Source organism: Felis catus, chromosome A1, assembly GCF_018350175.1.
Source record: "Felis catus isolate Fca126 chromosome A1, F.catus_Fca126_mat1.0, whole genome shotgun sequence".
Classification (NCBI taxonomy): domain Eukaryota; kingdom Metazoa; phylum Chordata; class Mammalia; order Carnivora; family Felidae; genus Felis; species Felis catus.
The window spans coordinates 30,017,073-30,037,709 of NC_058368.1; the positions used below are offsets into that span (position 1 = coordinate 30,017,073).

Genomic DNA, 20,637 nt, shown 5'->3' on the forward strand with positions numbered 1-20,637 from the left:
TCCCAAACCTGAAACTTCCTTTGTCCCCAGTCTTAGTCAACATTTGGTCCCCAATCTCTACCCCTGAGCCGCAAGCATGTCTACCCAGATGAGTTCTGATCTTAATTAAAGATGCCCGTAGCTAAGAGAACAGGATTTGGAGTCAAACAAAACCAGATGTGACTTTTGGTTCTGCTGCTCACAAGTGGTATGGCTTTGGGACAGTGTCCTTAATTTTTTGGAGACTCAGTATCATTCTCTATATAATGGAATAAAACCACCTACCTCAGGGTCCTGTTGGGTAAATTAAATGATATCAAGTATGGAAAGTGTTTAGTACAGTTTTCAGTGCATGCTCTACCCTCAACAAAGAGTTATTACCCTTGTTTCTCATTCTGAATTTTAGGTTCAGTGTGGTTATTGGGTTGACAAGATACACAGCTCCTTGGGGTCAGAATTTACATCTTCTCCTCTACAAGACTTGTTGTGAGTAGGAACTCTTCAAGCGGGTGCCATTTTGTTGTGAAAGAGTTCCAAAGGTGGGAGCACCCTCTCTTCGTCCTCAACTCCAAGACGTCCCCTCAGAGCCGAAGTTTATTGTGTTCTGACGTCAAAACACAGATGGGCACCAGCAGCAGGAGCGGAGGCCCCTTTCCCTTTCTTTTGAGCCCCTGAAAGCCTAAATGAAGGCTCGTTTTTATCAGGGGTGGGACCAAAATAGATGCATGCGTTCTGCTACTTGCTTTGCTGTAGTCAACAAGGACATCATCTTCTCAGAACAGGGATGGGTATTTATTTTGAACTCTACTTTTAGTTCAGTTTATTTCTCTTTTAGGGTGTGTTTTCATTGCCAGCCTGAAGAACATCCTTTCCATCTCTTCTTGATTCGTGAGCCACTGAGAAGGAAATGGCAGTGGATGGACCGACGGTGACTGTAGGGCTGCCTTCATGATGACGTAGGGAGGTTCTGGGCCTGAGCCCTCGGTCATCTCAAACAGATGTCACACCATGAGGGATGATTAGCCTCCTGTGCTCCAGAACGTTCCGAAACAAGGAAAAGGGTGAATTGTGACACATCAGAAAATAAAAGGCAGGCACGTTTGTAAGGCACGCTCCCAGCCAGTGGGACAGACCAGCTGGCCTGGCTCATCGACGAGAGATGCTATTTGAGTTGTCAGTTCAGTTGCCAGGCCTCACATCTGTAGCTTGGGATGCGCCCACTTGTCTCTGAGATCTGCATCTGCTCCTGGAGTTCATTCAAAGGGAATGGCTCTGGGAATCAAGGTCCGCTGTGGAAAAGGATGGCCTTTAATCTGTCCAGCAGGGAGGCTTCTCCTTGGGGGCCATCTCTAGGCCTGGAACCCAGAAGGATGGTTTCCCGGGCCCCGGCCCCTCTGGGGAATATTAAAGAAAGACCCGTGGTGTGTTTGGGGGCTTCTCTGTGGTTTGTCTGGAGCTCAGTGTTTGTGGCAGGCAGAGGAGGATAAGGATGGAATGATACCGTGGGCCAGGGTTTAATATGACATCAAAGGAACTTCATTCCTGAGGCTTCACTCAGGAAATTTAAACTGACTCCAAATCTCTCTTTTTAGGCAGATTCTTGCAGCTCACGTGTTCTTTTTGGTTGTGGCCTATAATGTTTTTATGTATTGTTTTATGTATTGGTTTTATGTATTGTTTTATGTATGTTTTATGTATTGGTTTATTTTGACTTTCTTTCACCTTGGTAGCTGATACCAGTCCGTTCAGGGCAGAAGCAGAAACAGAAATGTCTTTTAACTGGGGTGCTGCTAACTGCCATATTAAACCTCATAGCCTTAGAGACTTAGCGCCATAGCAGTAGCCGGTGTTGTCTTCTCCCTTATTCAGTGACCGCTACTTTCACCATTTTGTTCTTGGTCATTGTGTCTATAACATCTTCTTCCTCTCTAACACCTCCTTCCCCCCCGCCACCCCCAAAGACTGGTTGTGGTTTTATCCGGTGCCATGATGACGGCCAAGAGCTTCTCTTCCGAACAGTGATGCAGGGACCCAGGCTCGTTCTCTTCCATCCTGCAGCTCCCCCGCCTCCACACGTAGCTTTCAAGGTCACTGTGCTTGTCTGCATCCCACAAGCAGAGGGGAGAGAAGCATGGAAGCTTTGAAGTATTGGCTGTTTAGCTCAGATCTGAAAGTGGTGTCCAACTGTGATGGATTGGGATAGGTCCCAGTCCATTAACATAGGGTCACACCTAATTCTTTTTTTTTTTTTTTATTTTTATTTTTTTAACGTTTATTTATTTTTGAGACAGAGAGAGACAGAGCATGAACGGGAGAGGGTCAGAGAGAGAGGGAGACACAGAATCTGAAACAGGCTCCAGGCTCTGAGCCATCAGCACAGAGCCTGATGCGGGGCTTGAACTCACAAACTGCGAGATCACGACCTGAGCCGAAGTCGGACGCTTAACCGACTGAGCCACCTAGGCGCCCTGGGTCACACCTAATTCTTAAGGAAGGCTTGGAGACATACAGGTCAGTTGGGTGCACAGGAGAAAAGAAAATGGGTTGGTGAACACTCACCCAGTCTGCCTCACCACTCTAGGTATTGCCAGAAGGATTTAACATAGAGAAGCAAGTGCTTACAAATCCCCGGAAAGGCTGGAGGCAGGAGAACTAGAGGCTGCCATTTAACATTCGGCTTTGAGGTCACACTTTTTGCCAACTGCTACTACGTCTGGTGTCATCCTTATACCCTCCAAAGTGGTACCAGCCATCGGCACGCGGAGCCCCTTTGCTGCCAACCCTCACCTCTGCTGGTACCCACTTAACCACTGGCACACTTGCAAAGCCTTCCACCTTCCAAAGCTTCTGTAAGTGGATCTTGTTCACTGAACCTGCACGGACCCAGAAATGTAGCCATACCGGAGACTGGGAGATGTGGTTTCAGTCTTCCTTTGCTGGGATACAGAGAAGATGATACAAGTTGGAATTGATACCGAGCTAATAGACTGTGGCACAGCAACCTTATTCGGTGACCACTGCTTTTCACCATTCCTGCTGTTCCCATTTTGTCTCTGGTCACTGCTTTTTTTTTTTTTTTTTAGCTTGTCCTTCATCTCCTGGTCATTCATCACTGTTTTCTTTTTAATGCTCACTCCCAGTGGTCGCTTTGCCTGATGCTGCCATAATGGGAGAGTTTCTCCTCTGACAGTGGTCAATCTGAATGAACTTTCAAAGGGAAGCTGGCTTTTGCAACTGTATAGTTCCTCTGTCAGACTCCATCAGAGATATTGGAATGGTACCAACATCAAAGGTAAATCCATCCTAGGGATCCAGTAGTGTCCTAGGAGAGGCTCCTATTTCTATTGGTGGAACCATCTAGAAAGTTCTAGAACTTGGGGTATACCCTGTTTCACATTCTCCCCTTGGATGATATTTCCCTCCACTGACTTAGAGGGTCCTTGACTGACAGGCTGACTTTTGGAGGTGACGCTTTACCCAGAACTCCTGAGGTGACAGTGAAGATAGGGACACCCCTCCCCCACCCCGAGGGCCTTTCACCAGGCTCTGATCTGCTCCTGAAGAGAATCATGGTAAGGACCATAGCATGGTGTTGCTTTCCAATGAAAACATAGCTTGTCACTTTTCTCAGAGCCATCCTGGGCGGGGCTGCACCACAATGAGTTCCACAGCCCCCCCTGAGACCATCTGCTGCTTGCTGGAGTCCGGGTGGCAGATTTTCTAGAAGGATCTCAGAAGTCAATGAGTGAAGGCAGAACTGCCCTGGAGAGGAGGAATTCTGGCAGCATAAGCTCAGGGAATTCGTTTGGGAAAGAAAGTTTATAATAACAGTGTTCTAGTTACTGCTGAATAAAACATTCACAGAGCTTTTGTTCTCCCAGCAGAAAAATAGAATACCCTGGTGGCAATAGAATGGTTGTTCTGTTTAAATGTTGTTTTTAATAAAAATCAGATGGTAGCAGTCATTTGACCTCTACACTGTTCCCCTCCGGGTCTTGTACGGGGCCTCCTCTGGGAGCACACTGGACACCGTGTCCTGGGGCTGTATGGAGGCGCTCTCCTCGAAGCAGATGGGGAAACAGTCATTTGAACGAATGGGGCATAAGCCCAGAGAAGGTACAACCAGCTGCAGAAAGACCAGTAAATATGGTTGTTACACATCTGGTAGGTAGTTCTGCAGCGACACAGCTAATGGTGCTGGTATTTAAACGGCCATTAGTAGACTTTGGCTTCTGCGCGCCCAATTAAGAAATACCCCGGAAGCTCTCTCTTGGTGCTGCTCTGCTGTCGCCGGGCCGCAGAGCTCCGGTTTGCATGGCCATCTTCATTGCCTGCAGGGAGAGAAACTTCATTTTTGTCAACAGCACAGAGCAGATTCTGGAGTGGCCCCCGCCAAGGGTGGGGCATCTCAGTATCCTAGGGAAAGATAGGATTCGGTAGGCAGAGGGGGAGAGGCTAGGGCCTGAAGGTCCCTGGGTGGGGGAAAACACAAATTTTAAAACATTTCTCCTGGGCGCTGCTGACCTCCAGCAAACTCCCTCGGGCATAAAGTTCCTCTTAAGTGTGTGACATCACCTACTCCCCCTCAGGTTTGCCTCAGGAATTTGACAAAAGACCTAACTAAAAATAAGTAGACCGTACAACACGCGAGGCTCAAAGAACAGTACGGCCAGAGACCATCCCTCATGAAGTGGAAACGAGTCAATCAAAATAGAATGTCTAGTGGGCCTGGGTGGTTCAGTCGGTTAAGCTTCCAACTCTTGGTTTCAGCTCAGGCCATGATCTCACAGTTCGTGGGTTCGAGCCTCACAATAGGCTCTGCGCTGACAGCATGGAGCCTGCTTGGGATTCTCAATCACTCTCTCTGTCCCTCCCCCGCTTGGGCACACTCTCTCTCTCTCCCTCAAAATAAATAGATAAACCTAAAAAAGAAAAAAGAAAGGGATGACTAGACACGTAGAGTTATCTACCCAATAAGGGTAGAACCTGTGAAGAAACAAGGGAGAAGGAAAGGGGGCCCCCCAAACCCTATAAAACAAGCCCCTTGCCTATAGTCCGTGGGCATTCACTTTCAGATGCCCCCTCTCTGTAAAGAGAGCTTTCCTGTGATTCTTACTTTCTGATCTTATACTCTAATAAACTTTGGTCTGTTGGCGCCTATTATTCTGTGTCCACCTGTTCATTCTTCGAGCGACAATGAACCCTGGGTATTGAGGTAAAAAATCCTGCAACCCCTGGGGCTATACCTCCGAGAGGTGCTGCTTGGCCCCCTCCTACGCGGGTGAGGGTGCCAGCCTGGCACATGAGGCACGCTCAGCAGCTTGGCCCTCATTAACCCTGAATCGACAACACTTAGAGCCAGTTAATCTTAAGGATTCAGTATTCGCCAGTGCCAGGTTATTCCCTTTAAATCTCTGAAAAGAGAGGAAGGGGGAGGAGGCGTTTTCTCTTCTGAAAAACCTCACCGCAGGGGGCAGCTTGAGCAGGCTTCCTTCTACCTTTTGTAGGATTCCCAGGTCCCAGGCTGCTTGGAGCCACTCCTGTCCCTCAGGGGTTCCTTCACAGTTGCAATGCAAATATCTCTGGCCCGAGAGAATTTATTCAGAATGGTGCCTGCAAAGAGCTTAAAGGCTTTGAGGAAGGTGGGGCCCAGTGTAGGGACATCTCTGACTGTTGACAGTTTGCAAGGAAAGATAACGGCAGGAAAGGCCACTTTACCTACTCTGCTGGCCCCAACCCCGTTTCTTTTCTTCTCATTTCATAGGTTTATTACTGAAAACCACCACCACCTCCTAATATGCTACGTGCTGCCCAGGAAAGAGCCATGACACGGACCCTGTTTGCAGAGACTTATTCCACAGAAACATCTTGTCTTGCACAGGCCGGTCCAGTTTGTGCTGACGGTCCCGATGTAATTATTAATAGCAGGGGGCGGGGTGGGGGGCTTCACTCCCAGAAGGTTCCAGTTCGAACTGCCCACGATATAGGCAGGCACCCTGTCTGTAGATACATCATAGGAAGACGCCATTTGTTTTCTTTTGTTTAATCTCTTCATTTTCTCTCTTGTTTTGGGGAAGCAGCAAGGAGACCCAGGCTTCTGCTTTTACGCAGCAAGGCGGTGACAACCAGAAACATGGGTTGATTGGAGGAAAACCAAGACAAGCCTAACAGAAGTCAAGCTGCACAACAGTGCAGACTGAAGCGCAGCACGGGGTCCCGGTTCCTCCTCAGCCCTCTGATGCTCACTGTGATGGCTGCTTTTCACCAAAGCCTCCGCTCCCTGGCAGCCAGAGAGAAGCTTCGGGAAGCTGGTGTGGTAGGCTGGTCTACGGATGGCCCAGTGGCCTGCGTGGAACCTTTTCGGGCATAGTATGCTGAAGAGGTGGGCGCATGGTGGGAGCAGCTTGTGACACACGGGGGGGTAGGTCACACTCACCTCTACTTCCAGCCCCGGCAGCGATGGCTGGTAACTTGGCCTGGCTGCCTTCACAGGGGAGGATTCTCGGAATCAGGAAAGATGGCCAAGCAGAGGTTTGGGCGGTTTGCCCCACTGGACTGATCTGTGTTCAGATCACGCAGTGTTTGGAGATCTCTGTACAAACACACACACACATATGACCTCTTCCTCTCTCTCCCACTCCCACGCCCCCCACCCCCCCAGACACTGCCATCCATTGTGTTTTCTATATAACAAGCTCTCGACATATGGATGGGAGGTGACCATGTGGCATAATGGAACAAGGGCTGGTTTGGGAACAATCAAACTCCGGTTCCAGTCCCCCCAGCTGTGGGATTTACTAGCTGTGTTAGCTTGGTCAAGTTTCTTAAACTTTCCGAGTCTCGGTCTCCTTAACTATGACATGTGGTACTTGTGAGGATTGAAAATAACTCAGATGAAATAACTCTGGCCCATAGCACCAGGTCTGGTCCACAGCATCGGTCAAGAAATGGGAATCACCAGGAGCTCCTCATCCTTACTCCAGCTCTAGCATTAAGAACCTTTCAGTTGAGCGGGGAGGCTTGTGGAAGAGGAAATGTACTCTCCCCTTGGCTGAGCGTCCGTGCCCACGGGCAATCTTTTACTCACTGTCTGTTTTCATATTCGCCCGCCTCAATTCACCCATCTCCACGTACTCCATGGGGCCTGCGTGTGCCTGGACCCTGGCTGGCTAGATGTTACCGGTTTACCAGGGGCCGCGTGGCTCAGAGAGAGGTTTCTGTTCTTTGAGGTTCCTGCAGGTGGATCCTGTTGAGATTTAACGCAGGTGTTTGTCCCTCAGACACCGCTGAGGGCCCTCTCCTCTTTCTGTTTCTCGCTGTCCCTGAACAGTAATAGGGTAACATTTTCTGGTCCCCGGAAAACAGCCTGCTCTTGGCGTGTTTCTATTGTGCATCATCTATGTTTGGCCTTGACCCTCCTGTGTTCTGCACTGTGAGCAGAATATCAAGTGGGCTGGAGAAGCGAGCCAGGCACTGCCAGCCCAGTGTGTGCATTGTCAGGGGGAATATCATGCTACGTGCACAGAAAATAACTTCCTTTTCTCATTTTATAAATTAGCTCAGCGATCCCTGAGATTATGAGCCTTTATTCCCATAGACAGTGCTTTAAAGGGGAAAAAGAAACAATAACAATGGAATCAGAATACAGTTCTCTGGGCAGTTCCAATCAGGAAGCGTGGGTAGGAATACGGTCTAGAGATTCTTACAGCACCCAAAAGCTCTCCATCATCACTGATCCCACTTTCTCTCCTAGCCTCACCCCTACTTCGGCTGCTTTATCACAAAAAAGCTCTGATGAAAGGCTTGTGATCTCAGCTGGGGCTGCCGGGCTGGGGAGAAGAAAAGGGGTCCTCTTTCTAGAGGAGAAAGGTCGTGCAAAATGCTGGATTCCTGTGTCTGGGAGGCAGCCGACCAGCCTTTTCAGATACAGGTTTGTCCTCTGTCATAGAATTTGTCATAGAAGCAGTGACAATTTTGTCATAGAAGCAGTGATAATCAGAGCGAGGAATGTATAAATCATCTGGACCTCCCCCTACAGATGAGGAAACTGAGACCCAGAGAAGGTAAGTGACTGGGCCAAGGTCCTCACTCAGCTGACGAGGGGCTGGCCTGGGACCTCCGTGAGCCTGACTGCACTTCTCAAAGCAGAAGGGTTCCCAGGGGAGAAAAAGGCATCTCTTTCCCATCTCATTTTATTCCAAAGTACAAAACCCATTCCTATTTTTTCTTAATCTACTTGTAAACTCTAATGACTAGTTCTAGTGTTAAATACTTCACATAATTTACTTAATTAGCTAATTGCTAACAATGTGAAGTCATTTTCTTTGACCTTTTATAATCCCCGTTCCTCCCACAGAAAACAAGGTCCTATCATCAGTGTTTTGGTGACATTGGCGTAAAAAGTGAATGGTTTGACATAAAAGCAGAGTCTAGTTCTGGAATGTCTGGCTTTCCTCCACTAAACACCCGGTATTCCCTTATAAAGTAGAGTGTGTGTGTATGGGGCGGTGGGTGGGGGCAGTGGGAGGGCATTTTTGAAATTAGGAGCATTACCCCCACCTGTATATTTACTGATCCTAGAGGCGAGTTAATGAAGTAAGTTTGAAAGATTGGGACCACAGAGACCTAACATCGAGTCTCACCTCTACCCTGTCCTCGCTGGATCGCTTTGAACAAAGAACCTGGCTCCAAGACTCTTTTTGACTATAATATGGATTTAATAATGGGGCCTATTTGATAGAGTCATTATGAGAATTAAGTGACTTGATATGTGTATAAAGTTTCTAAGACTGGATGTGGCATGCACTAAGACTTCAACCAATGTTCATTATTATTATTGTTAATAAATACTTACAGGAGTATTTGAAGGTTCAGAAAAGTAAGAAGAAGGAAGGCTGCCTCGATTCCCTCCCTCTGAGTTTGCTACTTTTCCACCATGGAATCATCATGGTATCACAATGTATGTATAATTTATCAGGCTGCTTTTTCCATTTAGCATTCTTTTGTGAACATCTTCTCTTATTCTTCAGACACATGACTTTTAATGTCTACAAAGTATTTCATAAACAGACATACCGTCATTTATTTAACTCTGTCCCTATTGTTGCCGTTCAGTTTGTTTTCCCCATTTTTTTTCTCCTTTGTAAATATTTTGGCATATAAATCTTTGTACTTTTGATCATTTTCTGAGGCTAGATTCCTAGAAGTAAAATTATTGGGTCAAAACATAAACATATGTCAGAATCTCAATTCAAACTGTGAGTTGCTTTGTAAGAAGAAGCAGTGCTTTACTTTGTAAAGCTCATTTGCCAAAGCCGTGCATGTCAACATTTCCCACTGGGCTGTCATTGGGAAAGGGGTAGTCGAATACTTAATGTCTGTAGTCAATCGAAAATTAATTTCCTCTTCCTTTTCTTCCTGGGTTGCCTAGAGGACTGTTGGAAATGGCCCTGACCGGGGAGTCCTTCGGGATCTCCTCCTCAGGAAGCCTCATGTACTCTGGTTCGGAGACGCTCAAGCCCGAGCCAACCTCGCAAGCCCAGTTGACCTAATTCAGTCTTCTGACCAGTGGAATGGCATCCAGCATCACGTCCAGCTTTAAAAGCTTTCAGAAAAGGTGAGCCCCTGGCTTCTTTGCTTAGTCTATTGTTGTGTGGGTAATACCCCTTATTTGTTAGAAAGTTACTGCTTAAGCTCATCCCCTAAATCCTTGACCAATTTGGTCCTGTTAAGCACAAGTCTTCTGGAACGTGCGGTCTCCATAGCGTGTGGGTGGTGACCACATCACAGGAGTGCTTTGCCGGTACCTTTCTAGGTCCAGCACAGGGATGCCTGCTACATGGCTTAGATATTGCTAAGCTTCTCCTCATGCTTCTCTTCCTTGAATATAGAATTTTCACCTTTCCCGGATTCACCCTCTCTATCCTTGTAGACGCTCCCCCTCCAATCCAGGGCTCCCATTCTTCCAGCCTCAGATGCTTCTTACTTCCCTAAATGGTCTCTCTGCTGTTAAAGTGTTCCTCCTCCAGTCTGTCCTATGTAGAGCCACCAGGTTCGTCTCGCTTAGACATAGTTCTAAGCCTGTCACTCTTCGCTGAGGACCAGATTAAGCACGCTCTCAAGGCCATCCATTGTGTAGACTCCATTTTCTGGTTATCCCATAACACTTTCCAGCCAAATCATACTACTCTCTGCTCCCGAATGGGCCCAATCCTTGTCAGATTCATTATTTTCCTTTTGCTTAATTGCCCTCCCTTTTCCCATGTCGCTCTTGAAATTTCAGGGGCACCTGGGTGGCTCTGTCGGTTGAGCGACGGACTTTGGCTCAGGTCATGATCTCACAGCTCACAAGTTCGAGCCCCGCGTTGGGCTCTGTGCTGACAGCTCAGAGCCTGGAGCCTGCTTCTGCTTCTGTGTCTCCCTCTCTCTCTGCCCCTAACCCGCTCGCATTCTGTCTCTGTCTCTCTCAAAAATAAATAAACATTAAAAAAAATTAAAAAGCAATAAAAAAGAAATTTCATCTACTCATCCCAAATATCCATATATGAAGCCTGTCTTAACGCCCTGTTGCCAGAATGAAAGCTCAGCCACCGTGAACACCTGTGCACATCACTTCCCTTTTCTCAATTTTCCCCATAATACAATATTTTCTAATCCTCCCTTTGTCCCAATCTTGGTAGCTAATAACGATTATCTACCTTTATTATCTATCTCTTGTTATCTAATCCTCCCTTTGTGCTAGCCTCTGTAGAGAATAAACTCCTGGAAGGCCGAACAGTGCTTGCCTCTTCGTTGCACCCCTTACATCCCCCCAGAGAGTGCCTTGTACATGGTGGACACTCAGGTTCTGAGACAGAAGTTCTCTGACACAGCCCCCCTCTCACACCGCCACAGAATGGGAGCAGCACAGCTGCCTGGATTTATTGCTTTTCCCAGGAGAGGCAATTATAGTGCTTTATCTTCCCCTTTGGCTTTCAGCCAGTGGCTCTGTACCTAGTTTTTAATTTTCTTTTGTTTGAAGGGATGTTCTGTCTCCTCAGTCAAAACAAAATGATGACGGTAATAAGAGTTGCTGCTATTTATTGAAAGACTACTATGAGCTGGACGTTGTGCTTTACATACGGGATCTCATTCATTAGTCTCCATGAAAACCTTACAAGTTAGAGATATGATTATTCCCCTTTATGGATGAAAAAACTGAAGCTCGGAGAAGTTAAAAATCTTGCCCCCATGTCACTAAGGTAGATTAGAGTTTGAGTCAAGAGTTGAACCCAGATCTGTGGGCCCCAGTCCCTTCTATTGTGTCCCACTGGAAAAGGATGGTTTGAGGGTGGGTAGGCGTGAAGCTCTGGCTCAGTTTTCCTGGGATCTGAGAGCCTTGGGCTTTGTAGTTGGGGGAAATGCGTACTCCCACTGCAGCTCAATTATGCTAGTTATGCCAAGCCCCTGGTGCCCCTTCATCCTGTCGCATTGCCTACAGGAGGGCAGGGAGATGGCGTGAGGCCACTGCTTGGATCTGAGTGCCCTTGGTGCCCCCAAGGTCTTTGGCTCTACACATACTCTGTGCTTCTTCCAGAGACCTCCAGAGCTCCCAGACCTATCACTGCGCAAGGTACCCTGGACATTAAATTATTGGAAATCCGACAGTTTAACACAGTCTCCGGGTCATCTGTTTGCTGGGGAGAAGGCAGTCGAATATGGGTGTGATGTATGCCGAGACTGAGACAAATGTCTTCCTTTAGGCATCAAAACTAGGTAAGTCGGGATAGTTCAATGCTAATTTTTAAAGAACTCTGGAAAATAGCATTCTAGCACAGTGCTTGAAATACACTAGTTATTTAATAGACATTAATTTCCCTTATTCCATCTAACATGTTAGCCTGTCACACTGGTTACCTACACACACGGTGAGCGGTGTTATATAGGAGAGTGACCCGGGCTTAGGGATCCTGAGTTTATAACAAGCAGTAAGTATGCCTGCCTTTTCCTCTGGTGGGTGATACTATCTCTACCTTTCCAGGCCATTTGCTATACAGATGTCCTTGAGAAGACATCCTGGAATAAAGGGAACTATAGCTTTCTTTGTAAGACATGTATGTAGAAATGCATAAGACCCATGAAGAATCATCTCCTAACACCCACCTCATGGATCTTTTTTATGAGGCTTAAATGAACTGACATATTATATCAGTCAGGATAGTTCAGGTTATGCTGCAGTAACAGATGACTTCCTAAGTTTCAGTGTCTTAAACCTCCAAAGACATTCTTCTTGCTAATGCCACTCACTCTTGAGAATTAGCTGGGCACTCTGTTCCAGATTATCCTCACTCTGGGTCCTAACCTGAAGGAGGCTTCATCATGTGGCACATCATCATGGGAGAGGGAAAGTGAGTGTGCAAAATAGCATGCTGGCTCTTAAAACTTTATCCCAGAAAGAATGTGTATCTCTTCTGCTCACATGTCCATCCTCAAAGCAAGTCATGGGGCTAAACCTGACTTTGAGGGAGAAGGCAAACGTGCCCAGAAGAAGATCTAAGATACTTAATTCGTGGGCAGCATGAAATACTACTAAAGAAATGCAAAGTCCTTGCACAAAGTTTGGCACCTGAGAAATTGTGGCTTCTCTCTTCCTTTCCATTCCTGGAGACATGAGTTTGGGAAGGGTCAAAAGTGTGGGTCATTGGTCCGGAGGAAGCTCATAGTGATCAGGGATTCAGATTATTCTCTGACTGTCTGTGGCTGTGGTCAAGAAAATGTGCAGGATTTCCAGAGTAAAGTTATGTGCCCAAGCTTGCAAATCAGATTAATCAATACTAGTTGCTAACATGCATTCAAGTTCACAAGTTTGTTGGTCAACACTAACAAAGAAGGAACAAGAATTTCTCCCAATCCCCAATTATTGCACAGAGATAATAACTAGATTGAGAGAGAGAGAAAAAAAATGTTGATTTATTTTTATTCATGAAGCAACGCAATCACAGATTCAATAGCTGAAATACTTCCTGACCTGAACTGGTCCCCCCATCTGACTAGAAATCATTGAATGCCATAGAATGAAATAAACATTAAGGATCATCACAGCCTCCATGCTCTAGAGTTAAACAATGCCAGATGGGTATTAATTCATTTCTTCAAAAGATATTCATAAAGCTTCCCCTGCCCCAACCTGTCAGGTTCTGTGTTCAGCATCTGAGTACAAGGTGCAAAACAAAACAGACATAGTTCCTGACTCCATGGAACTTGGAGTCTAGAGGGAAAAAAAAGATTGTAATAAAAGGAACCCTTATTCAAGGCTTGCTTACTAGGGCCTGGGCACCGGGCTGTGCAATATGTTTGCATTTCATCAAAGACTCAACAGCCTGCGGTGGTTTATTATTCACAATAACCATGTGGAGGTAGTGGGAAGCATAGCTTTGACCCAGTGTAGTCAAAACTCAGAAAAGTTATTCTACATATTCTGTGGGTACCAGAGTTTTTAGGACAGAATTCAGGTCTCAGTAGCTCAGTGTACAGACGTATCCACACCCAGATATCGTCACTAACCTGTATCACAAGAACCACCCTTGCTCATGGGCTGTGGATCCCCCTTCTCCAGGCTGTGCCCTGTCCTCATTTACATCCTCCATCAATGAATGAGTTAGAGAACTCAGTGCGCATCGATTAGGTGCCAGGCAACGCGCACCTACAGTTATCTTCCTACAATTACCTGCAAGGGTAGGAATGACTATGATCACTTTGCAGCTGACTAAATGGAGGATCAGAACATGAGAAGACACTTGCCTGTTATTCCAGGCCTCGAAATTGGTACAGGCAGCCAGGATCCGACCCACCCTGTCTGAGCCAGAACTCTTCCCAGGGCCACGACGTTGTTCTTCCTCCCTGCCGGCAGGCCTGACCAGTGGATGTTCCCAGACCTATAACCATGGCTCCCGCCTGCCATCCCTAAGTCCCCCTGCAATAATGCCAGGTTATGAAATCCAGGCAGCTCTAGCAGAAGCAGACTCATTCTGGGAACACCTGCCTCTCCTTACGGCAACAGTATAGCTTCCAGCTCTTAACTCACCTACTCTAATGAACCCAGCAAACATTGATTAAGCAGTGGCAGGCCCCGAGGCTAATGCAGTGAGCCCAGTGCAGCTCTGGTCTCCAAGGCCTTAAAATCGAGAGTGTGAGCGAAACTTAGAGCCACAGCAAGTAGAAGGCAAGTAGACTTAACACAGGGTTATAACAAATAAAGTGTAACAGGAGAACAAGGAGAGAGAAACTCCTACTAGGCAGTCTAGGAAGACGTTGGGGGGCGATGTGATTTTCAGGGCCTTGAAGGATGGGTAAGACTCAAGTGCTAGAAGCCAGGCAGTGAGGGGGATGGAGGGGAAGGGTGAATGTGAAGGAGCCAAGTCCTGCAGGCACAAGAAGGTGCTATTTCTCCCGGAAACTGGTAAGCCCAGGGAGAAGTTGTTTTTCCAGAACACTCCAAAGCTGACCCATTTTCACAGAGGCCCCAGGGAGGAGCAGCTTGTGGAGTGGGGGTGGGGGCAAGTGCGATCAGAGGGGCTGCTTCAGGGGTGAGCTGAGAAGAAAGAATACTCTGGACACTTCGAAAGTCTTATCCAAAAAGGAGCCATCTGGTCTGGTGCGGAGTACCAAGCAAACTTCTTTTTATTTTCTGCAGGCATCTGGGCTTTGTGGAGGGATCTGCGGTGGCTCCCTGGGCTGGTGAAGGGCCGAATCTTTGGCGCCTGAAGCCTGACTGGTCCCAGCCTCCACACCTCTGCACAGAGCGGTCCTCACAGTGAGCTGCTGAGCTGACAGCTGTCTCTTTCGGAGCCCTTTGGGTCTGCCGCCCCATGCTGTCCCCTTGAGAGAGAAGCATGGTAGGTTTTTTTTTTTTTTTTTTTAAATCCTGGCCAGTTACATCTGGGAAAAACAATCCAAATGTTAATCCATCTGGAGAGAGAATGAATCCCTCTCTTCTGCTGCTGCCTGTATCTTTTCATTCTCATTTCTGGATCTTTAAATCACATTATGAAGCCAGAACGAACGCCCTGCAAACCTGTCTCCTACCCTTCAGGCAGCCTTTTAGACCTTTCTTTGTGCCCTGTCTCCTTATGCTCCTGCCTCACAGAGCTCCTTTCATCTGGGTGTGACGCAGCCCGTGAAACAGAGAAACAAAGCCTCGCTACACCCCCATGAGGAAAGAGGCAATCATAACTTGCCTTCCTCCTGCCAGGGAGGGGACAAAACAAGGACGGTGCAGTGATTTGGTCACAGTTCCAGCTCCTCCTGCCACCCTAACGCAAGGATTTGGCCACAACACCCTGCACTCGTGTGCTTTCGTAGGAGGGGACTCACATGTTCAAGAAGGAACTTGGTACATTTCTTCCTAAACTGGATCCTCCTCCTGCATGCATTGTTGGGGGAAAAGCAACAACCAATCACCCCAGTTGGGAACTTTCAACTCTCCCAGGCTTTAGAGACGTACCGGGGGTCCTAACGCTCATGCCGAGGCTGCTTCTCTCCAGTTCTCTGCGACTCCTTTCGGCGCCCTGCTTGCCTGCATTACTACCACAGCTTGCTCTCCACAGTCCTGTTTCTGCTGTGTTTCCCTCCAAATCCACCCTCCAGGCTGCTGTCAGAATAATCCTTCTGAAATACACTTAGATAGGTCATGCCTCTGCTCAAAACACTTGTCCTAAGATTTCAACCCCTTACCCTGGCCTAGAGGCTCCACGTTCCATGCCCCAGCGTACCTGCCCAACCTCCTTTTCCACCTGTGCCCCTCCACACTCTCCATAACTGGCCACTTAGAACCACTTCCTGTTCCCTGCGTGTGATGCATCATGCCTTTGCTGGTGTTCCCATGCACGACTCTGATCCTCTGGCGCGGGAGCTCCTGTCTGTTATCAAAGCCCAGCTTCAGGAGCGGCCTCCACCCTGAGTACCAGATGAAACTGGCAGGTCGCTCCTTCGCGTCATGTTGTATCTTTACTGGGTTTCCGTTAGGGCTCATGGTAGGATATCAGACATTGTTTACGTACTGCCTCGTCTCTGGCCCCAAATCACCTGTGTGTTCTTTCTCGGCTAGTGTGGTGTCCTTCGTCTTGGCATTGCCAGGACCCAGTGGAGTGCCTTGCAAACAGTCGATAGAGTTTGCTGAATCAGGAGGGTGATCACGTCTGTTCACGGAAAAGGCAGAACTAACAGACAGAGAAACAGAGGCCAAAGACTGTTGAGAGGTTTTCCCAGTCTCGTGCTGTGAATTTAAGTAGCAGTGCAATGACTAAACCCAAGGCTTCTGGTTTCCAGATTATCACACCTCTGTAGTCCCTAGAACCAACGCATCGAGCAAGCCTGTAGGGGAGAGTTTGTATTCCTCTATGTGTCACAGATAACCTTCATTCATGTATTCAATGTGTACTTGTGTGTTTAACAAGTCAGGAAGGTCCCCTTTCCCATGAGAAACTTGCTACTGGAAACAGAGAGAAAAATAGATAACAAAGTACATAAATCAGATATAAGGTGAGTGGACAGGAGTCAGAACAGGTGGAAGCTTGGAGGCCATCATAGGGGGCCCAGATTCTATTCTAACAGCAGTCATTGGCTTCTAAAAGCCAGGAGTTTGACAGCTGTGGGACAGGAGTTGGGAACAGAGTGACACAGGGAGAGGAGTTACTGCACTGCCTCTGAAGGATGCAACAGTGACTTGGACCAGGGTGGCGGAAATGCAGGTGGAACAAGGTGGACTGATTTGGGATTTATTTCAGATGAAACCTGCCCACACTTGCAATGAGTTGGTTGTGGCTAAAGTCTTTGGTCTGGAAGAAGGGTTATTAGGCATTGTTCTCATTTATCCCCAACAAATCGATGACCACAGAGGCAGTGTTAGAATTCTTGGGTCATCAAAAGATTCCAGCATTTGGTAGACACCCGTTATTTCTGTGAACGACCCCACAATATTTTATTATGTGAATGATGTCATCAGAGCCTCCTTTGGGAGTCAAAGTTTGTCTTCTACCTCTTAAGGCCATGGAAAATGGCAATAGGACTCTGGTCGGGACCATTCTGGGTTTGTGTGTGGCCCCTGGCTGTGTCTTGCACGGTTTGACGTGAGGGCCAGCATGGTATAGGAAGAGACTAAGATTTGAAGCTGTACAGTGCCTTTTTCAAGCTGTGTGACCTTGGGAAGGGTTTCCAACCTCTCGAAGCCTCAGTTGTCTCATCTATAAAATGAACTTCAAGAATACATGACTCACAGAGTTTGTGTGAAAATTTAATGACCGAAGTAAAGTACTTAGAGGGCATTCTTGCCTTTGATTCTCCCCAGAACCAATATGTAGGGAAAGAGGAAAGTTCGGGAAAAGGAGGGAGCATTCTTCACATTCCCTCCCAATAGCTTGGGCCCCGATGTAACTACACCCCCAGAACAAGAACCTTCATGTTCCTAGTAGGTATTCATCTGGGTTTAGGGAAGAAAACAGTATGGGGCACTGTAAGGTATCCTTCTTACCAGCTAGTAGCTTGCTCTTTTCTCTGTCCCCATTGAGGGTAACCGTAGCTTGAGTAATGACAACATGATAAAGATGTCCATCTCCAGCCAATACCGTGGCATCTGGTGTTTTGCTTCTGGGCTTGCGGGGTAGGTGGAAAGTATAAGAGGAGACTCCTGTGAGGACCTTTCTCTTATTGACTTTCATATGAATGTGCGGTTTTGAGTTGGTGAGCAAAGAGGGGCACTTCTGTGGGCTGGCGTGAGCTCCTCTGATGTATGTCGTTCCCGGAAGATCACTCACCTGGAGACGAGGTAGTCTTTGGACAGGAGCCAGAACTTAGAAGGGGGTCTTAGTCAGGCATGATAGGGAGTTTTCTGGCTTTCTTGGGACTCTGCTTTCTTTGATAAGGACTTTGGGGGATCTAAAGCAGGGATGACAAGTTGGTATAACTTTGGCTGATTGGTAGTTGATACCTAGAGATTGTGTCCAAGTCTGTGCTCAATGAGGAAGAGTGCTGTGGTTGATTGGGGATGTCTGCCCTGAGCAGCCTACGGGGACATGTAGCAGATAGGTTGTGAATTGGCCATTCCTGGTATGGAGATTCGTGGGATCCCTCCAGGATGGCAGGGACTAAACGTGACCTTCACCACATGGAGGCAGAAGGGCAGCCAGGCAGGGAGACCTCCCCATTGAGGCCAAATACTAAAGATGGATAAACTACATTGTGTAAGCCAGATGATCTGAGTTCTTATTATTTTTGTTGATTTATCTTTTTGAGCCCCTTGCTCTTAGTGTAATCTTCCAAAACTTTTGTTGGCCGGGCCTCTGCCTTGTCACAAGGGACTGGTGGAGGGCACGTGCCTGGGCTGGAGGACAAAGGAGAGGGACAAGCCCCCGAAAACAGTGAGGCTGGCCGTGGATGGCACCCAAAGACCCCAAGGAGATGGCCAACCTCAGGGCCCAAGCCTCCCTCCTCACATGTGGATTTCCTCTCCATTGCTAGCTGCAGGCCAGTGGAATTCTAATGTTCTATAGGCAGCATTCCATCTTTTTTTCACTTCACCTTTTCCAGAATTTTGCCAAAGACTATTGTCAAGATAGTTATTCAACCATTTCACTTCTTAATTCCATTAGGAAAAGAAGGGAAAACTACATAAAAGGGGAAAGAAACCAAGAAGACTGAAATTGAACATTTACCAAATATTTTTATGTATGTTTTTCTTTATTTTTTATGTATGTTTTTCTTTATTTTTTAAAAACTACCTTATTGAAGTATGACTGATGCTTAAGAGGCTGTACGTATTTAATGTACACAGCTCCATAATTTTGGTAATAAATATACATCTGTGAAACTATCACCACTTTCAGGCCATAAAAATCTCCCAAAGTTTCTTTCTGCCCCATCATCATCATCATCACTATCATCATCATTATTTGTGGTGAGAACACTTTTATCTCACAATTACCCTATGAAGTAAGCACTATTGTCACTATCTAATTAATGATGCAACTGAGGTTCAGAGAGGGCCGGGCCCAGTCCCCAAGTCTCAAACCCGGTCGAAAGCAGAGCCACACCCCCGGCCCCAGGCATGACAGTCCCCAGTGTGCATGCTCCTTGGCTCTGTCATGCCACGGAGCGTGGTGGGGTTTGCAGTCCTGACAGGGAGCCATGGAAGGAGTGTGGGCTCCCCCAGGCTGAACGCCGGCAGGGATTGCTGCCCAGGAAATAGCCAGAAAGCTTCATCTCCCGTGGCAACCTGGCGTCTGGGAGGACGGGAGAGGGCTGAGGGCTGGGAGGCTCTTGTGCCCTTTGAAATGGGGAAGGGAGCGTCTTCCCTGCCCAGAGGGGCCACTATGAACCCAGGTGACCGCAACCTTCGCCCCACTGCTGAGCCCAGAATACCTAGAGCCTGAACGATGTTGTATTCAAGGGGCCCTTCCAGGAACTGCTGTCTGGTGCTCTGTGCTAAAAATGCTTGTAATCACAGGATTTGCTTTACAGATTTCTTTTTTTATTCATAAAAATTCAAAGAACTGAATGGGGTGTTACCTATGTGACTTTCCCCAGTTTGAATGGGAATTGTGTAGCTAAATCAGGGAGTGAGATGTCCTTGAGTTCTGTGTGCGTGTGCGTGTGTGTGTGTGTGTGTGTGTGTGTCAGGGATAGAGGTAGACATGATTTGACTTGATGTCACTATGAAATATTTTTAGAGACCTTTAGAATTCTCTGTAATTACACTATCTATACTCGGGCCTAGTGTTATTGTTCAGGTGACAAAATACTGGCTGCTAATTACAATAAACAAAGGATTTCATTTCTCTAAAAAAAGGAGTCCATAGCTTCTCTTTGCTTAAAGCAGCCCAAAATACCTACTGGGATTTTCTTCTTCTTTATTTTTTTAATGGCTAAGACTGGCACACCAAGACAATTTTTATCATGATTACATTAGTATGGTTTGCAAACAAGGCAGCGTGTCTTCACACCTTCTGTCTGATGTGGTGGCAGAGATATTAGAGGGGTTTTGTGTAAAAAGTTTAAGCTGAAGCCTGGATTTTGTATGGCTTAATAGAGATGCTTACTCCAGAACTGTTCCCCTCTGGTATTGGTGTGCTGTGTGGACAGAAGTCTTGGGATTTTTCTATGCATTCACGAGAAAGGAATTGAGATTTGCAGCCTCCCTTTTCACAGATGACAGAGGAAGAGGAGGAAGAAAGGACAGGCCGCCTTGCCAGGGTGCATGGGTTCGAGGGTGCATTCTTTAGACATAAGGGAAGAGGCAGAGTGGTCAAGAACAAAACTCTGGCTCTGGTGGGATTTTATCTTATTTTTATTAAGTTTAAAAATTTTAATTCCAGTGTAGTTAATATACAATGTTATATTAGTTTCAGGTATACAATATAGTGATTCAGCAATTCTATACATTAGTCAGGGCTCATGGTAAGTGTGCTCTTAACCCCCTTCACCTGTGAAATCACCTGTCCCACCACCCACCTCTGCTCTGGTAACCATCAGTGTGTTCTCTGTAGTCAAGAGTCTGTTTCCTGGGTTCGTCTCCCCGCCCCCCCCCCCCCCCCCCCCGTTGCTTGTTTGCTTTGTTTCTTAAGTTCCACATAGGAATGAAATTACATGGTATTTGTCTTTCTCTGACAGACTTATTTGGCTTAGTTA

The 20,637-nt window shown here is 47.0% G+C and overlaps 2 long non-coding RNA genes across 7 annotated transcripts in view; one reads left to right on the top strand and one right to left on the bottom strand.

Moving 5' to 3' along the window:
• Positions 1-2,370: 2,370 nt before the first annotated feature.
• On the bottom strand, positions 2,371-7,186 carry LOC123384323. The gene is made up of 3 exons (XR_006595242.1): positions 7,067-7,186; positions 6,416-6,571; positions 2,371-4,310 (listed from the first exon to the last, which is right to left on the bottom strand). It is a non-coding gene; the product is annotated as an uncharacterized LOC123384323 (long non-coding RNA).
• A 135-nt stretch (positions 7,187-7,321) lies between these two features.
• The window catches only part of LOC102901843, a 116,430-nt gene continuing 103,114 nt past the window's right edge, over positions 7,322-20,637 (top strand). For 4 of the 6 annotated variants that reach the window (XR_006595237.1, XR_006595231.1, XR_006595233.1 and 1 more), the window contains exons 1-5: positions 7,322-8,448; positions 8,836-8,938; positions 9,410-9,595; positions 11,555-11,733; positions 14,651-14,852. This is a non-coding gene — a long non-coding RNA (uncharacterized LOC102901843). The remainder of the gene's footprint in view (positions 8,449-8,835; positions 8,939-9,409; positions 9,596-11,554; positions 11,734-14,650; positions 14,853-20,637) is intronic. The other 2 variants (XR_006595232.1, XR_006595234.1) reach the window with 2 other exon arrangements.